The sequence below is a fragment of the Myxine glutinosa genome, chromosome 3, assembly GCF_964187855.1.
Source record: "Myxine glutinosa chromosome 3, kmMyxGlut1.1, whole genome shotgun sequence".
Taxonomy (NCBI): Eukaryota; Metazoa; Chordata; class Myxini; order Myxiniformes; family Myxinidae; genus Myxine; species Myxine glutinosa.
Window position 1 is genome coordinate 26,439,695 of NC_136263.1, and position 18,060 is coordinate 26,457,754.

Below are 18,060 nucleotides of genomic sequence, written 5' to 3' on the forward strand. Positions count from 1 at the left end.
ACATATACACACACACATTCACATACATACACACATACATACACACATTCACATACACACACACATATACACACACACCTTGTCAACCTCTTTACCTAACCTCGTCCTCCCACTTTGAGGTTAATTGTTCGATTTGCTGTAAAATATGTTAATATAATCACCCTCCATAAAACCAGCCTGACTTGATGAACACCTGAAGACCTTTCCTTGAATCCTCCAGGAAGAAGGTTCTTGGTTTGAATCCCAATCTCCCGATTATTATACATTCCTAAGGTAAGGCACTTGTAGAGTGCAATTGGAAATGGTTCGATGTGCATTCTCTCTAAGTTGAGAGTTTAAAAAGCAGAGCAATTATGTGTGTTCTTTGGACCTTCAGTCGGTTCATCTGCAGATCGTTTTGTGATGTCGTGATTTGAACATGTCAAGCCCTTCAAGTTTGAGAGATGTCATTTGGGGCAACTTAACCGGGCGAAGGTACATTTTGATGCGTTCTGTTTTGTTTCTTTTATTCCATTTGAGCACGGCTTGTATTTTTACTCATTTATCGAAGCGAATGAAATAGCTTTCCTCCACCTGAGACCGATTTAATGCTTGATCTTCTTTGCTCTTTTAACTGTTATGGTTCGTTTCAATGTTGCTTGAGATGCGTGGTGTAATCTACCTGCATAATTAAAGAAAACAGCAAACCGTCGGCCTTTGGATTGTTGTGAGTATCCAAAGGATAATTCAACTTTATGAGCAGCCTCCCCATTCTGCGCACCTGAAATGTTCACCTGTTCATTGATCACCTCAATGGTGCTGAAAATCCAAACAAATTTGATGCATGAAAGACTCAGAGCATGAGGCAAAATATTCTGTGTGGTCTGATGAGAAAACGAGAGCAACTCATCACCCATCTAAGACCATCCCTACCATGAAGCATAGTGGTGGCAGCATCATGCAATGGGGATGCTTTTCAGCGGCAGGGACTGGGAGACTTGTAAAGATAGAAGAATGGAGCAAAGTAAAGGCAAATCCTTGAGGATAACCTGCTTCAGAGTGCAAAAGACGTCAGACTGCACTGAAGATTTACATTCTAATAGGACAATAACCCCAATCGTACATCCAAAGCAACATTGGAATTGCTTCAGGACAAGAACGTGAAAATCTTTGAGTGGCCCAGCCAAAGTCCAGACTTGAATCTCATTGAGAATCTCTGCAAAGATTTGAAGATTGCTGTTCAACAACGCTCCCCATCCAACTTGACAGAGCTTGAGCAAATCTGCAAGGAAGAAACTCCCAAATCCAGATGTGCAAAGCTGATGCAGACAAACCCAAGAAGACTTGAAGCTGTAATCGCCGGCAAAGGCGCTTCTACGAAGTATTGACTCGGGGAGCTGAATACGTATGTAAATTACATATTTCGTTTGCAAAACATTTCTAAAAACATGTTTTCACTTTTGTCATTATGAGGTATTATGTGTAGATCAGTAAATGAATGAATGATCGTTTTAAGGCTATTTTTCCCCACTAGAGCGGGGGTTAGGCTTGCAGGCCCCATGACAACCATGGTTCCCTGTTTTTTGAGGCAATGTTTTATGGTCCGATGCCCTTCCTGACGCCAACCCTTAGTCACCTCTTACGATGCGCAGGGATACGGTGTACCTATTCTAAATCTGGGTAGACACCGGGATCATTCATCCCAGCAAGCTGGTACTCAATTTGCCGACAGGCTGAGTCAACCCCCCTGGCGTTAATTCAGCGATCGGCCAGGATTCAAACCCAGGATCTGAAGATCCCAAGCCAGCACCCTAACCGCGAAGCCAACACCAGGCTGTTATGTGTAGATCAGTAAAAAAAAAAATCTCAATTAAATCATTTTTAATTCAGGCTGTGACACAACAAAGTGTGAAAAAGTCAAGGGGTGTGAATACTTTCTGAAGGCCTTATATTGCGTTCGCATGATAATGTAAAGCGCCATGAGGGTAGTTTACCCTGCTTGATGGGGCTATATAAGACTCCTTTATTATTATTATTATTATTATTATTATTATTATTATTATATATATATATATATATATATATGTCATTGCATTCTTCTGAAAAATTTATGCAGATCTGGATCTCTGCTTTCACATTGTCCACTCCCAGTGTGGTCCTCCTGTTCTCCAAGTGTTGGTCATCATTGAAAAACCCCGTTCTGCGTGAGCATTTCTGCATGGGATGGAGAATAGGTAGTTGATTATGTTTCGACCATTTTGAGCTGAAGGACGTCTTTGTCTTCATTATTAGGACAAATAGGATGTTTGTTGGTATTCGCAGGACCAATACAAACGTGGGATTAATTAAATAAGAAATATATTAACCAATGAAAACCAAAATATTAACCAAAATAATATAACAAATATATTAATCAAAAGTTATATAGTGGGTCGAGAGCTTGGCTGGCTCCAGAGGACATAATATTAAGGCAACCTGTTTCGTTCCACCCATTGGTTGGACAGGTTGAGGCTTTGGGGCGAGGGGGGGGCGGGGATGGGGGTGAATGTGTGACGCAATCACCCAGTGGGTAGTGTGCTAATACTCCTGATACATGAAACACACTGCGACCCATTTCTATAAAAACCAAGTTATTTGGAACGCCAGTCGTGTTTTTCATCCAATTATCATTGTAACTTTGGTTAAAAGAAATCTCCATGGGTCGGCGATCCGATGTTGAAAGTTTCGTGCAATCGCTCAGGCGGTTCCAGAGAAAACCAATTTAAAAGCGAATCACGGTGAAAAAGTGAGAGCCTCGACCGATGTTCCACGACATGGTCAACTAGAACGGCACTCAGTAGAGAGCATACCTCCGCCAGGTGAACAGTTTACGTTTTGTATCCCAGAGTAGACCAGAAAATCACAATACAGAATCACATTTAATCAAAATCATCCGTCCACAACTTTTTGAGATGTCCTGCTGTGTTTCGTTTTTGGCCCTAAATCTCCCAATGGTGAAGATTCACTTAAAAAAAAAAAAATTTCTCATATCCGAACCCATATTCAGATCTTCACCAAAATCGAATCTATTTGTCCTTGTCAGACACCCAACCTCTCCAACAAGTTTCGTCCAAATCCGTCCACATCCTTTTGAGATATTCTGCTATGTATCGTTTTGGGCCCTCCCAATGGTGAAGAATCGCTTAAAAATTCTCGTAGACGGATCCGAATCCGGATCTTCACAAAATCTAATAATTTCGTCCTTGTCACATACGCTACCTCTCTGCCAAATTTCGTCCGAATCTGTCCACAACTTTTTGAGATATCTTGTTTACAAACAAACGGACAAACAAACAGACAGACAGGGGTGAAAACATAACCTTCAGCCACCTTTGGTGGTGGAGGTAATGATGGTTGTGGATGTCTACTACTCGTAATTATTACAGTTGTACGACAGTTCTGGAATGTCAGATTAATTTTCATCGTGGGTTAAAGTATCTGTGCTGGAGCCGATCCCTTGTTTCTCCACAAGGCACCCAGCCAACTAGCGGGAGGACTGAGCATGGGAGTCGAGGATGTCTGGGCGTGAGAGTCGAGGAGCGTAATTGCACGAGTGTGCTGAGGCTAGAACTGAGTGGTTTTTGAACCGAGTGATTTTTGTGAAAACCATGCACTTTGTTGTGAGCTGATTAAACATGACTTCAAAATATTTAAGAGAGTTGGGAGTGTGGGACAAAATGAAGGGGAAGGAGAGAGGTGGGGCAGGGAATAGGGATGAGTGCATCAGGGTTGGGGAGAGGAGTGTGGTGTGGAGCGAGAGGGGGAGAGGGTAAAGAAAGAGCGGTGTGCGTGCGTGTGCGCACACAGCATGATGATGACAGTCTAGGGTAGTAGGTCCAGTAGGTCAGCTGGGGCAGTGCTGCTGATTGATGACCAGAGCATCCTAAACTGATAAACAGGTTACTGTCTCTGCCAGGTGAGCAGCACTTCAGAAGTGAGGTCCAGCTAGGTAGTTTGAATGTGGGATCAATGGAGGGGAGAGGAGTCGAGGTGGTGGAGATGATGCAGAGAAGGTGTTGTGTGTGCGGGAGACCAGATGGAAAGGAGGAGGTAAATGGGAGGAGGATACAAGCTGTTGCACACGGGTTGGCGATGGAAGGAGTAATGACATGGGAATAATGGTATCGGAAGAGATCAGCAAGCAGGTGGTCAGAGTAGAGAGATGGTAGGGTTGGATTGTTGTGGCATGGGTGGTGATTCAGAGGCAAATGGTGTGTTATGTCGGTATATGGGCCACACATGGGAAGGACTTTGGTGGAGAGGAAGGAAATCGGACACAATGGAGAAGATGATGGGAATGGTTCATCTGGAGGTGATGCTATGCATTGCGGGCGGACTTTATCGAGCATGTGGGAGTAGCGAAGCTGGGTGAAGAGGAATGTGTTGGTAAATTTGGTTGGTGACTGAGGAATTGAGAGGGTCAAGAGCTGGTGGCAAGGAATGGGGTGGCCAGAGCTGGTTCATTCATTAAAAAGTAGGGAAGCCACAAGATTACCTGTAGGAGTGGATGGCATAGAACAGAACTGGATTTGGTGGTGGTAAGGAAGAGACAGTTGTGGAGGGTTAAGGATTGCAAGGCAGTGGCAGGAGAGCATGTTACCACCCAGCAACAGCCTGTGGCATTTGTGATGAGGATGAAAGAAAAGGAGGGAGGTTAAGAGCAGAGGTCGTAAGATTATTAGAGGGGTGGGAGGGACGTGTAGAGGAAATGTTGGCGTAGAGTACAAGGAAATGAGTGCCAGGTATGAGCAATTTAGCAAAGAAGCAAGGTTTGGAGGAGGAGTGGAAGAAGTACGGAGAGGTGTTTAGGGGAATTGCAGAAGTTTTGTGTGGAAGGATGTCAAGAAAGGGTGCATTGTCGAGGGATAAAAACCAGGTATGGGGGTTGTAGTAGTGAAGGCAGTTGGTGTAAAGAAGGAGGTTTGAAAGAGGAAAGAGAAGATCAAGGACAGAGGGAGACAGCCAGATGCGGGATTCCTGCACCTGTATTGGTAGAAGAAAAAATCAGCAAGGAGAGCTGTGGATAAAGCGAGGAATGATGTGGAAGAGGAAGTGTACAACAAGTTGGAAGAGGATGGTGGGAGGAAGATGATCTATAAATTGGCTCGTGACAGGGATGAGGATAGTAAGGACATGAAGGAGGGGCAGTGATTAAGGATGGAGGCGGGAAGAAAGTGACAGTGAAGGGATGTATTGAAGGTGTGGGAAGGATATTTCAAGGAGCTGTTGAACCGGGAAGGAAACAACGGCGAGCTGGAGCTACCGAGTTGTGTGGGGTTAGTGGAGATGACGGAGGAGGAGGTGCAGACAGCATGAAGAGGATGAAGAAGGGAAGAGCACCAAGCATTGATGAGATGTGTATCGAGATGACAATGGCAGCGGCAGAAGTCGGAGTCAGTTGGATGAAGAGGCTGTTGAATGCATGTATGAGAGAGGGTTAAATTCCAGAGGATTGGAGGACATGGTGGATTGTGCCGATACAAAAGGGCGATGCTCAAGATCTGGGGAAGCACAGGGGAATTATGCACCTTAGTTATGTCATGAAGGTGCTGGAGAGGAATCTGGATGGGAGGATAAAGATGAGTGTGAAGATGGATATCGAAGAAGAGCAGGAGGGGTTTAAAAAGGGCCGGGGGGGGGGGGGGTGGGGGGGGTGGGGCGACGAATGGGATTTCACGCTGAGACAGCTGGTGGAGAAAAGGTTGGAGGTGCAAGGTGAAATGGCATTGGGATTTGTTGACCTGGAGAAGGCCTATGACACCGTCCTGAGAGAGATGGTGATGGCGACAATGAGATGGATGAGGAATGCTAGAAGCCGAAGTTAGGTTGGTGGAAGGGATGGACAAGGGAAGAGTTTTGGTTGGTCCTGGAATGTCGGAGGACTTTATCATGGTGACGTCGAAGGAAGAACGAGTTGAGGCGGGGAAGCGCTCTCAGCCCACTCATGTTTATCATGGTGATGGAGCTGGACAACAGGAAGGTAAACATGAGGGGAATTCTGTGGAGGATATTGTCTGCGGACAATTAGGCTGTTGTGGTGGAGAGAGGGTGGAAGATGCAGGAAGTACTGGGGGAGTAGAAGGAGGCATTTGAGAAGCATGGGCTGAAGATGGAGGTGATGTGGGTTGGGCAGCAGAGAAAATAAATGAATAACAGGTTAGAGGGGAAGGAGATCAGAGATCAACAAGGAAATAGGTTTGAGTATCTGGCGACCAATTACTGGGGATGGATGGTAAGTCAGAGGCCGAGGTGTGGAGGAGGATTCAGGTGGGTGCGAATGCATGGGAGAGGGTGGAGGTAGACAGAAAAATATTAAGGAGATTGAAAGGGAAGGTAATGATGTCGTGTGTTACTTCGGCCTACCTTGACGGTCTGGAGACAGTGACACTGGTACAGAGACAACAACAGAGGCTGCAGGTTTGTGAGAACAACTGGGTGAGGAGGATTGCGGGAGTGAAGAGGGTGGATTGAAGGAGAATGGATGAACTGAGGGAGGAGATTGGTGTGCAGATGAGCTTGTCGGGGAGATTGGAGAAATGCCGGCTGAGATGGGCAGGGCACTTGGTGCGGATGAGGGAAGAGAGAATGGTAAAGAGAGCGGATAGGTTGAGGGAACAAGGTAGGAGGAAAAGAGGAATACCATGGTTGAGATGGGAATATTGTGTGAGGAGGGATTTCAGTAAGGTGGGGTGGATGGAGAGTGGAGAGAGTTGGCTGAGGACAGAGGGAAGTGGGGGAGTGTCATGGTCAAGGTAGGGCAGAAGCTTGGTGCCATTGGACCTCACCCCATAAGAAGGGAAGAGGCGAAGGAGAATAAGCATAAATAAAATAAAATGCAGCACGTTAGTTCATGTTTGGTTGGGAAATTATATTGTTACGGGTCGCGGACAAGATGTTACTTTGGGCCGAGCGGATGGTCAACCGCGACCGTTACAGGATCCCCGATTGGCCCGACTCCCCCAACGTTGACCAGATCGCGCCACAGATATTCAATTTGGAAACCTCTAAAGCGACCGAAAGAGAAGGAAGAGAGAAGAAGACAGAGTACGGAGGAATAACAGGATTTATTATACACACAAGCAAAAAGAAGGAGCGATCAAAGTTATTTACAAGCAATGGATGGAAGAAGCAGTCACACAGTGAATCGTTAGCTTATACTATTCAATTTACTTAACCCCAGGACAACGATTAGGACAGACGACGTTCACACTTACACGGGGGAAATTGCAGGCAGGAATGGCGGAGGTGGGTTGCTGGAGAGGGAGGCAGGATCAGGTCCCTGCAACCGGCAGGGCTGGAGGTAGCAGCTCCCAATTCTTCGCGTTTTTGGCGGGAAAACCCTCGGTCGCGTCGACGCTGCTGATGCTGTGGACGTCACGCGCTGGCTCGGTCACACCTGCTCCTCTCCTTCTGGTGGAGCCGTCCCCCTCCTCTCAGCGCGTCTCTCCAAAGCTTGTTTCCTCTCCAAGTACCTCTCCTTTTTGGTTTGGAGCGTCTCTCAGCTCACAGCTCAGCTCACAGCTCCTCTCTCCTCTCATCTCATCTCTTGAAGCAGTCCCTTCCAGTCGCTTTTATTACTCGGGTCGGAATCAAGCCGCCGGCTGCGAGGGCACGCCTACCGGGTCGCTCACCGCGGTGCTGGTTGGCTGTTAGGGCTGTCCGATTCCCCCTTTGATCCTGACGACGTGCCACGCCTGTGAGTTGGCGGCTCCTACCCCCCTCTTCTCCGAGATTAGCACATGGGCAATGGCGGCTTGCGGGATTGAACACCACTCGCACCGCTTTTGAAAGGAACTTTGGAGAGCGGAGATGATTGGGGAAATTGAAAGGGGCCTACGCTTATTTCGTTTGATACAATGCAGAGTCAATCTAGTGGGAAACACATATTTAGCCTACATAGAATAAGGAAATAAGCTATTTAAAAAGATATATCGTGGCCTGTGTGTAAGTTTCATGGAATTAACTAGGAGGACGGGCTGCGACCATTATTTACATTACGAGGGTGTTACACACAACAAAACCATACTTTTCACATTCGTTACACTTTCTCAAAATTGTTACACTTCTCAAAACCGTTACACTTCTCAAATTCGTTACACTGCACCCTCCTTTCTTCAGGCCCGTACTCGGGCCTACAAAACTTTAACTTAGTGTGACACGTAGGTGTAATTCCCTCTACAATTAACCTGACCCTGAGTGTGACAATCTTAAAACACAAATAAATATGTCCCCCTGCTGCATTGCACCCTGTCTAACAGATTTGCGCCCACAGGATAACCGAATTACGGAATTGTTTTCAAACTATACATTTATGGTGGGGAGCATTATTTACAGTGACGTTATTTCTTATTTACAACGCAACCCAGGACCTGTGTTTTTTTTTTCTTTTTAGGGAACAAGAAAAAGAAATTTCTGTTGGGAGGGAGGAGACAGCACGCATTGCATCGATGCACCAGTACCAATACCACCAAAGCACCCAAAAGCACCAAAAGCACTACAAAGCACCAAAAGCACCACTCGGTGCACAGTCACCACTGTTCATAATAAACACAACAAAACAACTGGTGGTGGTCTTCTCTTTCTCTGCTGGGCCGATGTTCTTCCCGACGTCTTCCTGCTTCATGCGGCCTACTTGGAAATAATAAAAAGCACAACTTGTGTTCATTTTTATTTAGGGCCTCAGGGGCCAACTAAGGGTGGTCCACCTGTTTGGCATAGGTGCCACCTTACCGAGGTCCGCAAGCAAGATTCCCTGGCTACTATGGCCGGTCTCCAACAGAGGTGCCCTGCCCCAGAACCTGGGGTCCATCAAGTGGTACTTGGCCGCAGAACAGCGGTCCATAAAGTGGTACATCAACGCAATGCATGCTGGTTCTGAGAATCTCGTGCGCACAATGGCCACCTCACGCACGCTCCCCTCGGCGCCCAATGGCGCACAGGTCCTCAAGTGGGAGACAAAAGGGGGGAAGACAAATGAGCGAGGGGTAAGGTCACAAGGGTACACGTCAATAAAGGCAATGCAGGGTGAAGTGCGTACGGAGAGCGAAGTGAGAAAAACTCGTCCCTACCGTACGTCACCCCCCCTGTCACATACACTACCCTTGCCCTTACCCCATATTTACAACAATTTACACCTTTACAAATTCGTCACTACGTCTTGTCTTCCCCATCTTTCCCTTCTACACCAAATTCGTCTCCAATCCCTCGACTTCAAAATTTGCCATCACCCAATTCATCATCAATCCTCATAAGGAGGAAGAGATGGAACATCAAGCACAATCTCACACCCACGTCATGATGCGTCTCACAATCCAAAACATTTGCACAGTAAAAAATAATCAAAACATGGCATGGTGTGGAGTACCTGTCACCTCAGGTGAGTGGATGCAGATGGTGCGAGGAGACTCCAATCCTAACTATCCTCTAAATGACATTAACACACTTTACACTACCCGGGGTCTTTCCCTGCCAATCCATTGGCCAACTTACTCTATGGGTTCTAAAAACCAATTCCCATTGACCAAACTGTGGTGCTTCTCAATTTGGGGTCTCACTCCCCCGATTCATCTCCCGGTGCCCTTGCACAATTTCTGGGCTGTGACGTGTAGCTCTCCCAGCAGGTCTACCCACCTGCACACCTCCACCACTGCAGTTGCCACCCGAGCTTACCTAGCTCCTCACCCTAACCTATCTAACTGGGGAAGGCCCCTCCTGGCTCTGTCACCCCTTGGTGCCCTCTGGCACTGGGCTACCCGGGTCCGTCCTCCGGATCCTCGGGCCCCATCCACAACAACTACCGGCTCCCAGAGCCCACCTGCGGCCTCACCTGGCCGACATCCTCACAGTGGTGGAGTGCCCAAACCAACTACACACACTAACAGGCTACACGCCCAGCCATTTCCACAACACTAATGCACCCATCCAAACATCATTCTTCCAACCGCACCACAGATGCCAATATCCAACCACAATTTACCTATACCCTCTACCTAACAATTACACTACCCTTCCCGGGTATCCGTGATGGGGGTCCACTCTTCCCCCATTCACACCTCCGCACCATCCGTTCCACTCCACAATTTCCATCATACTCACTCCACGACCATCCATTCCAATACTCCATACCATTTATTCCATACACCCGTTCTCCATTCACCTGTCGTTGCACACCTGTGCAATCATACCTGGTGCCACCTGCACCCTCCTTTCTTCCTGGACCATTTGGTCATCACAATACACGATCACCTTCACTCACTCATACACTGCTCCACACACCTGTCCAGTTGCACACCTGTGCAATCACACCTGTTCAATCTCACCTGTTCAATCCTCAAACACACGGCATCATCTCAGCTAACTACTCCCCTCTGAAACTTGCGCTTCCCAGTCGTCCCTTTAAACTATTGCGCTCCCTCGTCATTATAATCCACACTAATCTACCTGCGTCCCCACTACAGGTATCCTTGTCACTAACTAACCTTAACGTTACCTAATGTCATCTTCGCTAGATCCCTACACACAATATCCTAACCCACCCGGGCTAGTTTTCACTGCCATACACCCCATAATCTAGTGCTCCTTTGCCCCCCCTCTGTGAGGGATGGTGGATTGGCCATCCCACCACAGCAGGGAGGTTCCACTATAAATTTTGCTCGTCCAAATCCAACAAATCAAAAATTTGCCAATCATCTGCCAATCACTGTACCAATCATCAAACTTTGCCTTTTTCTAATTTTGGGTCCAAAACACTAACCTCATCACCCGTCTACTTATTAGATCCTCTCGGTGCGCCAATTCACGTCTACAGCCGGGCTTCGTACAGCCGAGCAATGAATGCGGGTTGTTTTGTGCCAGCGGCTGGATACGTCCCGCATTCGGGGCAGGGACGGGGGCTTACCCGGGCCGAGATCCCACGCACCACCTCGGCGCGGAGCCATCCAATTGCCCGATCTCGACCTGCCGGAACGTCTCAATAAAAAGTGGTCGCCATGATGACCCTTCCTATCGGGCTGCCCGCTCTGCCTAGTGGAGCACGGACGCGGCCGTTCCAAGCGAGGCCCAGCGTGGATCGCGTACGGCGGTCCTTCCGAACCCGCCGTGGCTCGGATCCCCGCTGGTTCTCGCGGCACGCGAAGCCCGGCACGCACCGAGGGCCCGATTCGGCTATAAGTCGCTCTAACCGCTAACCCGGTTACCGTCGATGCCTCACATGCATGCTTACACGCATACGCTACCCCTTTCTTGCTCATACATCCAGCCGTCTCCCTGCTCTTGGTCATTGCACCTTCTCTTACACACCCAGGTACACTCATTCCACTCACAGACTTGGTCACACACCTGACCACCGAACACCTTGGCACACATTCGTCGCTCGCACACCACCAACACACCTCTTCGCGCCCCCTCCTCGGTCACCTCCTCTGTGACAATCACAGGTGTGCTCTCACTCGCACACCCAACCACGTGCCTCACGACCAACTCAAGTGTGCATTCCCACACACGCTCTACCACTCCAGGTGTGCTTCCTTCCATTCCAGGTGTACATCCTCGCTCACCTGTCACAACCAACTCACGCTCCGTGTCACTCTCACTACTCTCACCTCCACTCATGACAACGCACTCACCCTTACTCTCGACAGCGCACTCTTTTCTCATGCACCCGTCCGTTGCACACCTTTCTCGCGCACACTCTTGCGCACACTCTCCCGTTACACCCTCTGTAACACTCACCACAGGCATGCATTCTCCCTCACTCTTGACAGCGCACTCTTTCCTCATGCACCTGTCCGTTACACACCTTTCTCGCGCACAGTCTCCCGTTACTTCCTCCGTAACACTCACCACAGGTGTGCATTCTTCCTCACTCTTGACAGCGTACTCTTTCCCCATGCACCTGTCCGTTACACACCTTTCTCGCGCATCCTCTTGCGCACACTCTCCCGTTACTTCCGCCGTAACACTCACCACAGGCGTACACTCTTTCGTTACATCCTCTGTAACACTCATCACAGGCGTGCATGCTTCCGTTACATCCTCTGTAACACTCCTCACTACGCGCTTCCATGTGCTCCCTCGCACACGCGCTACAACCAACTCACTCTCGACAGCGCACTCACTCCTTGGCGCGCACTTTTTCCTCACACACCCCATGGTCGGACATTCTCGCACACCTCGTTTTTCGCACACCAGTCCTGTCGCACACTTCACCAACGGCCTTTCACGAACACCCGGATCCAAACCAATCCCCAAGCCGACTGAAGCTTTCCTCACATCATGTACATTTCCGATTATATCGCCACTCACCTTGGCACCTCGTCTCCGCACCTCCTTTGCCACCTGCAAACTCTTTATTTGGTTAGTGAGCATCACATTATGAGTTGAGCACCGACCTTGTACATATTCCATCACCTCCTCCTGGATTTCTCTTTTAGTTTCTGTCCGTCTCTTCTTAATTTCACTCACCTCACCTCTTCTTCCACTTCCTCTAATTTTTGCTTCACCTCTTTTATTTCCCGGTGCGTCTCCTCAAGTTCGTCCTCTAAGGCTACCGTGACCGTCTCTATGTGCATCCTCACCTGCCGGTCCTTCATCTCCATTACCTCTGTCACCTCGTCCAACCTCATTGTCAGTCCCTCACGTACCATCTGACATTGCCTCTGTGTCGCTATCAAGTCATTTTTAATTTCTTTTTGTGTCGCCTTTAACCCTCCTAGTACCGCAGTGTTCCTTTGAACCTGCTCCACTAACTCCGTCTGTCCCTCCGTCAGCTGTTCCACCTCCTCCGTCAGGTCCTCTATGCCCCCTTGTAACCTCGCCGTATTATTCCTCACCTCTTTCTCTATACGCTTTTCACCTCGCTTTACCTCCTCGCGTAGCCCCGAAACCTCCTCACTCACACCTCGTCGTATCTCCTCTTTCATCTCCTCCATCTCTTTTGTAGATGCCACCCTCATCTGTCCCAATTCATCCCTCTGAGCATCCAGTTTACTTTCTAACCCGATTTTCACCTCCTCTATCTGGTTCCCCATCTGTTCGATTTCCCGGGCGGATTGCTCCCCTATTTCCCGCAATTTGTCTTCCATCCTATTTTCTAACCCCATTAACCCATTTTTCACCCCCTCTAACCCATTGTCTAATCCCTCAAATTTCTTGTCTAATCCCTTAAGATTATTGTCTAACCCCTCAAATTTAGCTTCTAGCCGTTCCCCCATTTCTCCCATTTTGCCCCCCATTTCCCCCATTTTGCCCCCCATTACCCCCAATTGCTCACTCTGAGCCCTTATTTGCTCACTCTGAGCCTTCATTTGCTCACTCTGAGCATCCATAAGGGCCTTCATTTGGATCATAAAAAGGCCCCAATCCATCGGCGGCGCTGTTACGGTCACGGGCGTGGCTAAATTTGGCGCCACAATAACCATGTGCGCGAGGCCGCCATTTTGTGCACCTGAAGCCTCGTGCGTGAGGACGCCATTTTGTGCATCTGATACCCCCTCAACCGCCTCCTCATTGCTCCCCTCTTCCCTTTCTTCCCCTAAGTCCTGGGTTACCCCTAACCCGTCTATCTCCCCCACCGACATCCGATCGCCTTGATTGTCCATGGCGCGATCTCAAAATTCGGGTTTTATAAAACAACAAAATTTCGGCAGCTCGTAATTTTGACCAAATTTTTTTCTACACGTTTTTAAAAAATTTGGTTCGGGCCTCGTATCCCACTCCTAGACACCAATTGTTACGGGTCGCGGACAAGATGTTACTTTGGGCCGAGCGGATGGTCAACCGCGACCGTTACAGGATCCCCGATTGGCCTGACTCCCCCAACGTTGACCAGATCGCGCCACAGATATTCAATTTGGAAACCTCTAAAGCGACCGAAAGAGAAGGAAGAGAGAAGAAGACAGAGTACGGAGGAATAACAGGATTTATTATACACACAAGCAAAAAGAAGGAGCGATCAAAGTTATTTACAAGCAATGGATGGAAGAAGCAGTCACACAGTGAATCGTTAGCTTATACTATTCAATTTACTTAACCCCAGGACAACGATTAGGACAGACGACGTTCACACTTACACGGGGGAAATTGCAGGCAGGAATGGCGGAGGTGGGTTGCTGGAGAGGGAGGCAGGGTCAGGTCCCTGCAACCGGCAGGGCTGGAGGTAGCAGCTCCCAATTCTTCGCGTTTTTGGCGGGAAAACCCTCGGTCGCGTCGACGCTGCTGATGCTGTGGACGTCACGCGCTGGCTCGGTCACACCTGCTCCTCTCCTGGTGGAGCCGTCTCCCTCCTCTCAGCGCGTCTCTCCAAAGCTTGTTTCCTCTCCAAGTACCTCTCCTTTTTGGTTTGGAGCATCTCTCATCTCTCATCTCACAGCTCACAGCTCAGCTCACAGCTCATCTCTCCTCTCATCTCTCATCTCATCTCTTGAAGCAGTCCCTTCCAGTCGCTTTTATTACTCGGGTCGGAATCAAGCCGCCGGCTGCGAGGGCATGCCTACCGGGTCGCTCACCGCGGTGCTGGTTGGCTGTTAGGGCTGTCCGATTCCCTCTTTGATCCTGACGACGTGCCACACCTGTGAGTTGGCGGCTCCTACCCCCTCTTCTCCGAGATTAGCACATGGGCAATGGCGGCTTGTGGGATTGAACACCACTCGCACCGCTTTTGAAAGGAATTTTGGAGAGCGGAGATGATTGGGGAAATTGAAAGGGGCCTACGCTTATTTCGTTTGATACAATGCAGAGTCAATCTAGTGGGAAACACATATTTAGCCTACATAGAATAAGGAAATAAGCTATTTAAAAAGATATATCGTGGCCTGTGTGTAAGTTTCATGGAATTAACTAGGAGGACGGGCTGCAACCATTATTTACATTACGAGGGTGTTACACACAACAAAACCATACTTTTCACATTCATTACACTTTCTCAAAATTGTTACACTTCTCAAAACCGTTACACTTCTCAAATTCGTTACAATATATTTATATATATAGATATATGTATTGAGTCAGAATTTTTTCACACTTAGCCCCTCGCAGGAATTTGATTCCTCCTTATATTTAAATATACATACAGTATATATATATATATATATATATATATATATATATATATATATATATATATATATATATAGTGGGATGCAAAACTGTCCAGTAGCAGATGTATTATTTGATATAAAATATGTAATTGTAATATGAAGCAAAATTACTTTCAAGGAATTTCCATGAACTTTTAAGGATAAATCAACACTTATTATATGAAAAATCAAATCTGTGTTTACATAAAATCAATAATCAGTGTTGACCCCCTTTTGCCTTGAGAACTGCCTTAACTCCATTTGGGATTGATTTAATTATTTTATGGATTATGTTTGAGTCAATCTTCTCCGGAGAGTGTTGTAATGCACTCCAGAGCAGAGTCAGACTGCACACATAAATTTTATCTTTCTCAAATATATTCACCTTTCATTTATTCCGTTTAGACAAAGTGTCAGTCAATAGTAAATTAAATAATATGGCTGCAACTGTTAAATTTAAATGCAAATTTGTGTTTGAAATCGTGATTTGAGAAAGGTTGGCATTGATTTTTCAGTGGACTCTCTTTTGATGCAAAATTGGTTGCCCTTCGTACCTCAAGAAGGCCAGTCACATGAAACATGCACTCTACCTGGTCATTCTCCTTTAAAATGGAAAAGCTGCTGCTCAGAGAGCAACTACTCTCTCACATATAGCCAGAGGTACCGGAGCCCTGCAAAAATGGCGGCTGTGATGTCATCGCCAGATCTGCCGCCGGAATGCACACTTCCCTATAAGTTGTCTATCCTGGTTTTGAATCCCGACCCAGGTGTAAACTGTCATCCTGGTGTTTCACAGGCGGGGTGATTCATCAGTGTGTGTCCCGTCCCTCGGATGGACGTTAAACTGGACCAGACCTTCACTGGATGTAGGTACCTCTACGTCTTCCAGGGTGTAAATACTTTTTGTAAATAGAAGAGAATTCACAACATCTGGATGTGGAAAGTGGTTGGAAAGTTTGTCTCGTTTCTCGACCATTGCTGTATTGGCAATTCATCTGGGTCTGTGTTGCCTAAACATAACCTGTAATGTTATAATATCACTCCATCGACAAAGTGTCCAACGTATCGACATATCCAAGCTTTGGGCAGAGCTTTGAACCCGATTATTTGGCCATAGAAGCTCAAAGAAGCACAATAACTCAAGCAATTGAGAAGGTGGGTGTTTAAATATATATATATATATATATATATATATATATATATATATATATATATATATATATATATATATATATATATTCAACTGTTGCGGAGATAAGCAATCAAATGGATTGAGGTACCTGAGCGGTGCACTCCGGCTGGAATACACCCCTGGACCTAGCAAACTAACAGCAACCCTTGTTACCCTTGCCAGAGGAGAGGGTATTGCATTTGAGTCCGTTTGTCTGTCTGTCTGTTTGTCCGCACAGAATAAATATGATTTTCTCTGCAACCGTTGGTCCGATTGACAGGAAATTTTCACCATCGGCGCAACTCCACCTGTATAATTTTTTAATGATAATTATGACGTCATAGGTCACGTGGTATGGGCACCATCTTGGAAAACGGAAAAACTTTGCACCTCTGTATCTCCAAAAGTGCTGAATAGAAAAAATTGAGACATGGCTCATTGTAAAGAACTCCATGTGGAATAACATCTGTTAATGATGATGTCATAGGTGCCTCCATTATGACGCCATAATTCGACAAGTACAAAACTTCATCCGATCAAGATGAAATTTATTGAGCATCATCTAGGGATAAATTGGTGAAAAGCGGTCATAAACCTTGGTACGGCCAAGCGGTCATAAACCATGAAAAAAACATGATGACGTCATCGGTCACGTGGTTCGGCCGCCATGTTTGTTTTAACACAGCCTTAAAAACCACTAAAAACATCCTGGCGAGGGTCTGCATTCTCTGATTACTCTTTCTAGTCTGTTCTGCGTTCTCTTCACGAAGGACACCATGAGACATTTTACGTCCATCAACTATTGCTGCCAGATGGGACACTGCATTAAGTTAACGTCCATCCAATGGATGGCACACACGTTGATGCCTTGCCCTGCATGCGAAGCACCAGGATGGCATTTATATATCTTGGTCGGGATTAAAACCCAGGTTGGATAGCTCAAACCCAGGAGTGTGTGTACCTCTAGGACATCCTGCCAACCCCAAGACACCACCACGGCACTGCATAAAGCAAAGAAAATGGCGACTGGGTCTTCTCTCGTCCTCAGAGCGCTCCTTCACCAATTAGAAACCTGCCTCACAAAAATTCCCAAAAACACCACTCTCGGGAAACTACTCGTAAGTAGTAGACTGTTCCGCATCTGGATGGCCAGCCACGACAAGTTTCCCGTCTACACAATTATGGTTCCATATGAGGAGCAGCTAGAAATTTCCCAAACTTGTGACCTTTCCAGAAAATGTAAAATCGAACCTCATGGAATTACATTAAATACAAAAATACAAATAAAAACATCCCAAATATATATATATATATATATATATGTACAACAAGAATGCAAGAATGGCACTCGGTAGAGAGCACATCTCCGCTAGGTTGAACAGTTTACGTTTTGTATCCCACTGATAGGCCGGATCTGCATCCAGACCTGAACCAAAATGGAATCACTTAGTCCTTGTCACATATCCAACCGGGAAGGACTGGAGTCCATCAAATTTCGTCCGAATTCCTCTAACTTTGGGATATGCTGCTCACAGCCATCCAGGTAGACAGGGGTGAAAAATGAACGTCCGTCCACCCTAAGGTGGCAGAGTTAACGAGATATCTGTGATAAAGCAATCGCAAGGGTAAGTCTCCCCCGACCGGAAGAGGTTTACCCTTGGCTGGCGATCCAATGGCTATATTTTTTTTTTTCAGACCACCATTTGACCTTGAACATTGAAGGATAGTGTGTAAGTGTAGAAAATGTGTCCCCTCTACGATCTATCCTTAAAAGTCGTCATCTATCTATAATTCCAG